Source organism: Apodemus sylvaticus, chromosome 3 (genome assembly GCF_947179515.1).
Source record: "Apodemus sylvaticus chromosome 3, mApoSyl1.1, whole genome shotgun sequence".
Lineage (NCBI taxonomy): Eukaryota > Metazoa > Chordata > Mammalia > Rodentia > Muridae > Apodemus > Apodemus sylvaticus.
In genome coordinates, this window is record NC_067474.1 from 164,630,625 (window position 1) to 164,637,818 (window position 7,194).

The 7,194-nt window shown below is 47.5% G+C and overlaps 1 protein-coding gene across 1 annotated transcript in view; it reads left to right on the forward strand.

The window, feature by feature from the left end:
• The window catches only part of Lzic (leucine zipper and CTNNBIP1 domain containing), an 85,168-nt gene that overhangs the window by 44,932 nt on the left and 33,042 nt on the right, over positions 1 to 7,194 (forward strand). The window lies entirely within an intron of this gene.

Sequence of the window (7,194 nt, forward strand, 5' to 3'; positions counted from 1 at the left end):
TCAGGGGAGCATTCGGGGAGCACTTTCAGGAGCATCTGGGGAGCACCTAGGGAGCAGTCATAGAACATAGGAGAGCCCACTGCTTTCCCATGAAGTTAGCTCTTCCTCACCGTAGAGGCAGCCTAAATGGAAGAAGAACCATTTCTTCCATGGGCCATCTGTGTTATTTATGGTAGCAAGAACAAATTGCACAAGATATATCCCCTAGTGGATAATTTTACAGTTGAGACAAGGTGTCAAGCAGCCCAGCCTGGCCTTGAACTTTTATTTATTTATTTATTTATTTATTTATTTATTTATTTATTTAAATTTATATGAGTTCAGCATAGCTGTCAGACACACCAGAAGAGGGCACCAGATCTCATTCTATAGATGGTTGTGAGCCACCATGTGGTTGCTGGGAATTGAACTCAGGACCTCTGGAAGAGCAGTCAGTGCTCTTAGCCTCTGAGCCATCTCTCCAGCCCCCGGCCTTGAACTTCTAATCCTCGAAACTACTGAGATGACAGGCACGTGCCAGCACATCTGGTTGTGTAGATCATATTATTTCTGACTACAAGCACAGCGTCGTACAGGAACTCTCAAGATCAGCATTTTTTGTTTGTTTGTTTGTTTGTTTGTTTTGGATTTGGTTTTTTCGAGACAGGGTTTCTCTGTGTAGCCCTGGCTGTCCTGGAGCTCACGTTGTAGACCAGGCTGGTCTCAAACTCAGAAATCCGCCTGCCTCTGCCTCCCAAGTGCTGGGATTACAGCATGTGCCTCCACCGCCCGGCTAGATCAGCATTTTTTAACCTGTGGGTTGCAAGCCCTTTGGATGCTGAGAAACCCTACCCCAGGAGTTGCCTAAGAGCATTGGAAAACACAGATGTTTATATTATGATTCATAACAGTAGCAAAATTGTAGTGATGACATAACAATGAAAATAATTTTATGGTTTGGGTCACCACAGCATGAGGAACTATATAAGAAGGTTGCAGTGTTAGGAAGGTTGAGAACCACTGGTCTAGATCTTATGCCATAAGATTGTTTTAAAAAAAACCATTTAAGGGGCTGGAGAGATGGCTCAGTGGGTTAAGAGCACCGACTGTTCTTCCAAAGGTCATGAGTTCAAATCCCAGCACCCACATGGTGGCTCACAACCATCTGTAAAGAGATCTGATGCCCTCTTCTGGTGTACCTGAAGACAGCTACAGTGTACTTACATATAATAAATAAATCTTTTAAAAAAAAATACCATTTAACTAATGGTGGTGCATGCCTTTAAACCTAGTTCTCTGGAGGCAGAGGCAGGCTGATCTCTGAGTTCAGGGCCAGCCTGGCCTACAGAGGAAGTTCCTGGACAGCCAGGGCTACACAGAGAAACCCTGTTTCAGACAAGAAAACAACAAAAATATTTATAAAATTGTGTGTGTGTGTTGGAAGGGTTTGTGTATATGTGAGCACATGCACCCTCTGAGTCCAGAAGACTTTGCCAAATCCCTTAAAACTGCAGTTACTGGCAATATGAGCCAGCATGTGGGTACTAGAAACTAAACCTGGGTCCTCTGTAAGAGCAGAGAGTGTCTTTACCACAGAGCCATCTCTCTCTCTCTCTCTCTCTCTCTCTCTCTCTCTCTCTCAAGATTTATTTATTTATTATATGTAAGTACACTGTAGCTGTCTTCAGACACTCCAGAAGAGGGCGTCAGATCTCTTTATGGATGGTTGTGAATTACCATGGGGCTGCTGGGATTTGAACTCAGGACCTTTGGAAGAACAGTCAGTGCTCTTAACCGCTGAGCCATCTCCCCAGCCCCCAAGATTCTTTATAAAGCGCCTCTTTCTTCCTGGTCTTTGTTTCTCAGGTCCTCTCTCCTCCTAATCTTCAGTATAATTGTCTCAGAGTACCAATGAGACGCCATCATCCTCTCACCTAGAAGTATCGCTAGGGAAGTGGTACCTGTGGGGTTTGCTTCAAAGGTCGATCGATGTCTGAGGATGCAGCTCAATTGGCACAGTGCTTGCCCTGCATGCGTGAAACCCTAGGCTCTGTCCTTAGCTTTGTCTAACCCGAGCTGGCTGTAATCTCAAGCCTGCAGTCCCAGCACTCGATAGGTAGAGGCAGGAGGATCCGAAATTCGAACTTATCCTCAGCTACATAGGGAGTTTAAGAGCTTCCTGCATCCGCCTGGCAGTGGTGGCGCACACCTTTAATCCCAACACTTGGGAGGCAGAGGCAGGTGTATTTCTGAGTTCGAGGCTAGCCTGATCTACAGAGTAAGTTCCAGGGCCACCAGGACTATACAGAGAAACCCTGTCTCGAAAAACCACACACACACACACACACACACACACACACACATACACAAGAGTTTCCCGAGCTAGAGGCCCTATCTCAAATCAAAACAGATTCAAAGAAAAAGCCAACCATGGTCTCTGAGTACACCTGTAATCCCAGTACTCCAGAGACAGAGGCAGGAGGATTTTGAGTTCCTAGCAAGCCTAGACTACACAAGACCTTGTCTTACAAAACTACAAAATATCCAGTAATAGGAAACAATGTGGTGTCTGGGCATAGGGAAGTATTTTGTTAAAATGTTCCCAGAAGCTGGGAGATGGCTTTCTATCCTCTACAACGGTCCATCTGACTGCCGTTGGCTTTCTGTGAGCTTGAAATCTTCCCATTTTCCAGCATAGCTATTTAGGTCATTAGTTTTGAAACCCTCACTGAATAAGCTCACTTTGCGTTAGGAGACACAGTCCACGGTGACTCAGACTCAGGGAGGCTCACAGGCAGAAGTAGAGAAAAAGGACAAAAGGACACTCGAGGAGAGGGGTTTTCCCTGAGCGTCAAAATGGGATCAGCACACTTCCCCCAGCACATGCCAGGAACCAGGGCACCAGGGCGGGGCCTACTGGTCCCTCCTTCCTCCTGTGCCAGCGCATGCATTAGGGCTGCCAGATGTCCCTGTGAGAGCACGGGTGTGTGTGTGTGTGTGTGTGTGTGTGTGTGTGAAGTGCCAGCCCTTCTTCATACCCCTCCCTCCCAGGCTGCTCCACCTAGCCACTGCTGCCAGAGTTGGCAGCAGAGTCAGGCCAGCCCTAGACTGTGCTTTTGAGTATAAGGATATTTTCTGGCTTCCCAGAGTGCAGTTCTTCCTGTTTTCTGTCCTTCCGCACAGAGCCCAGGCTTTAAAATAGTTCTGGAAGGTCCTGACTGATGCCCTAGATCTAGGAATCTTCTCCTCCCACCGCCGCTGGAAACTTGGCCGGGTCTCACACTTCCATGGCTCCCGGCATAGAAGCAGTGGCCAAGGAGGACAGAAGCGCTAGTGGGAGCTCCCAGAGGAGAGAAGCCTGAGGAACAGTCCTCCAGTAGGGTGGCTAATATTTTTAAACTGAGAGGGACCTCAGGGTCCAGTGAATGGCAGACTTGGACATTGGGCACAAGAAACCCACCTGCAAGGCAGACACTCTCTCCACTAACAGTCTCATAGGCATGTGGGGGGGCATCTGGGGCACACCCCTCTCTCCCTGTCCCCCACTTTGTTCCTCTTTCCTCTATGCTCCCTTCCCTTCCCCTGCCCTCCCCTTTCCTCCTCCCCTCTCCTCATCCCCTCTCCTGCATCATAGAGATGGCCCTGGTGGTGCAAGCCTATATCATAATCTCAGTGCCCAGGAGTCTGCAGTAGAGGACTAACCGTTAAGGGTATGTCTAAGCTACAGAACGAGTTCAAGGCCAGCCTGGGTAACTTAGACCCTGCCTCTCTCTAAACAAACAAGTGAGGGTTAAGCTCAGTGATAGAGCATTCGACTTGCATGCATAAATTCTGGAACCTTAGTTAACAAAAATGGGTGTGGAGAGTCAGGAGTTCAAGGACAAGTTGGGCTGCAGAAGACTGAAGAAAAGTGTGTAATCAGACAGGGTTGGGATGTGATGTAATGTGGTAGGGCTTGTGCTCAGCATGCACACTGCCTTGTGTTTAATTCTTTCTTTTTTTTTTGGATTTGGTTTTTTTGAGACAGGGTTTCTCTGTGTAGCCCTGGCTGTCCTGGAACTCACTCTGTAGACCATGCTGGCCTCGAACTCAGAAATCCGCCTGCCTCTGCCTCCCAAGTGCTGGGATTACAGGCGTGTGCCACTGCCACCCGGCTTGTGTTTAATTCTTAGTACACACAGACAGACACACAGAAGGCACACATACAAACACAGGTACACATACACATATGCACACATATGTAAGTACTAACACATGCACACACACATATACGTACTAATGCATGTACACACGTGTGTATGTAATAATGTACACACATGTATACATGCACACATGCACACATGCATGTACTATGCACACTCATGCACACCTGCATGTAAGAACACGCACATATGCACACATGTACACATGTACGTACTAATGCACACACATGCATGTAATAACACATGCACACATGCATGCATGTACTAATGCATGCACACATGCATGTAATGACACATGCACACACATACACACATGTATGTAATAACACATACACACATGTACACATACATGTGCTAAGGCACACACACAAGCACACATGTGTATGCATTGTGGCTCAATCCTCTCCCTCTGACAAGAAATGTGTTTGTTGTCTTAGTTCCAGGCAGTTGCTAGAGCCAGATGGGTTTGACTTAGTCCTTCTGTGTGGAAAGACCACATCAGACCTCTCCAGCAATCTTTTTTTTTTTTTTTTTTTTTTTTTTGGTTTTTTGAGACAGGGTTTCTCTGTAAAGCCCTGGCTGTCCTGGAACTCACTCTGTAGACCAGGCTGGCCTCGAACTCAGAAATCCGCCTGCCTCTGCCTCCCAAGTGCTGGGATTACAGGCGTGCGCCACCACACCCGGCTCCAGCAGTCTTTCATGAGGCTCAGAATTTTATTTGGACTCGTTTAATTAGAGAAGGTGACAACTTCAAGATTTGGCTGAATTTTCAGTGGTGAACTAAAGGTGGCATGCTTTTAATCCCAGGCAATAATGAGCAGGCCTCCTGGGAGGGTCTCTGCATCCTTGCTCAGTAGGTCTGAGGTGATCATACAGTATCAGGGTTCCAACACTTCCAAATAGGAGACACTACGGTAAGGTTCCAGCACCAGAACCTTACAGTCCACTGCACAGGAGATGAACTGAGAATGCTCTGCCAGCAGAACCCAGGCACAGAGCTTGTCGGCTCCCTTGACTCAATTGTTCCCATTTGGTCTCTGCTCTGAAAATGTTGACAAGGGAAGAAGGAGCCGTATTTCTGTGATCTGAGGTCTGGCCATCCACACTTTCAGGCCTCACGTACTGAGGTTGTGGATGTGGCTTTTCATCTCTCCTTGTCTTTGGATGGCAGTAGTAAGGTAAGGAAATGGTTTTCCTTTTCCTGACTGAGATTTGGATCTGACTAGAAATTTGCCTAAGTGTTTTTTTTCTTCTGTAGAATTATAAAGTCTTTCTCTAAAAAGATAAGAATGAAACACAAATAAAAAAAAGGTAAATTACGCTGCGTCTTAATCCTCCCATTTGTAAGAGAGGCAGGCTAAGTTCTAGCCAGCCTTGTCTGCATAGTGAGACCTCCCATCTCAAAAAATTGTAAATGTTTTATCACCCTATTTTCATTAAGAATTGTACTGGCCGGTTTTGTGTGTCAATTTGACACAGGCTGGAGTTATCACAGAGAAAGGAGCTTCAGGTGAGGAAATGCCTCCATGAGATCCAGCTATAATTAGTGATCAAGGGGGAGGGCCCCTTGTGGGTGGTGCCATCCCTGGGCTGGTAGTCCTGGGTTCTATAAGAAAGCAAGCTGAGCAAGCCAGGGGAAGCAAGCCAGTAAGGAACATTCCTCCATGGTCTCTGCATCAGCTCCTGCTTCCTGACCTGCTTGAGTTCCAGTCCTGACTTCCTTTGGTGATGAACAGCAGTGTGGAAGTGCAAGCAGAATAAACCCCTTTCCTCCCCAACTTACTTCTTGGTCATGATGTTTGTGCAGGAATAGAAACCCTCACTAAGACAGGAATTCAACTTTTTGTTGATGTTGAAGCAGAGTCTCAGGTAGCTTGGGTCGGCCTGACACTGCTGCTCTGGTGACCCTTGAACTCCTGTTCTCAAGTCCCCACCAGCTGAGCGCTGGGATTGCAGCTTTGCCACCATGTCCAGTGTGGGAACTTTATGCTTGCACCAACCGCAAGACCACTTCCATAAAACATACAAAGTTGTCTCTACCCCATAAAAGGCTATCACTGACTTTCGTTTTAAAACTCTGTGGCAGCACCTTCAATGCAGAGACTGGGGTTAGGGGGGACTCCTGCTGATGGGACTCCTATCCACACTGGTCTAGCACCACACCCTCCTCTGGTGACTGCTAGAAACAGGACCATCGCACGTGTCCTAGTGGTGTTCTCAGAGATACCCCGGGTGGTGGAAGTGGCAGCAGCATCGGCAGCTGGGGGAAGGGTGTGTGTGTGTGGGGGGGGATCAGTAGAAGCTAAGTTGAGCTTTTTCTGCCATGTGGTTTTTTGCCACGCTGGTTGTTTCTCCATTAAATTCTCATATTTGACTGTGGGGAAAGATCTTCAAGGCTCATTCCAGAATCCCCAAAAATAGCAGACGCCCCTTGGATGAGATTTTGGAGGGGTGTCATATTCCCTACACACAGGCTGCTGGCATAACCCATTTGCCCTGGTCTTGGGCATGCCAAGTGCAGGGCAGGTATGGAGGGCCCCAGCGGACACTGGAGCCCACAGTCCCCATGATCCCCACCTGTGCAAACATGATGCAGGGCCCACGTGACACTTAAGCCCTCTCCAGGCACTAACTGTATGTTCTCCAAATACAGACCCTACCTGAAAAGCATGGCGGCCAATTCCTGTAAAATTTAAGTAATGAACCACCTAACGGCCTTGTTCTTTAGCAAAAAGCTGTGATCTCTGTTATTAAGTCAGAAGAATAGAACAAGAAGAAGTGTAAGGCGATAGAAGAACCTTTCTCTGCAAAAATTCAGGAGACACAGATTGTCACGGTACTGGAGAGGGGCCGTGACACTCTTCAGAAACGTGACGGTTGCAGATGCAGCACAGGAGCTCGCTTCCACAGAGCAGCCGTCGGCTCCAAGATCAGGGCGCAAAGAGCTGGTGCAGCTGACCCAGTCCAGCCCTCAAGTTCTTAAGTGCTCCGTTCATTACGAAATTATAAAGGT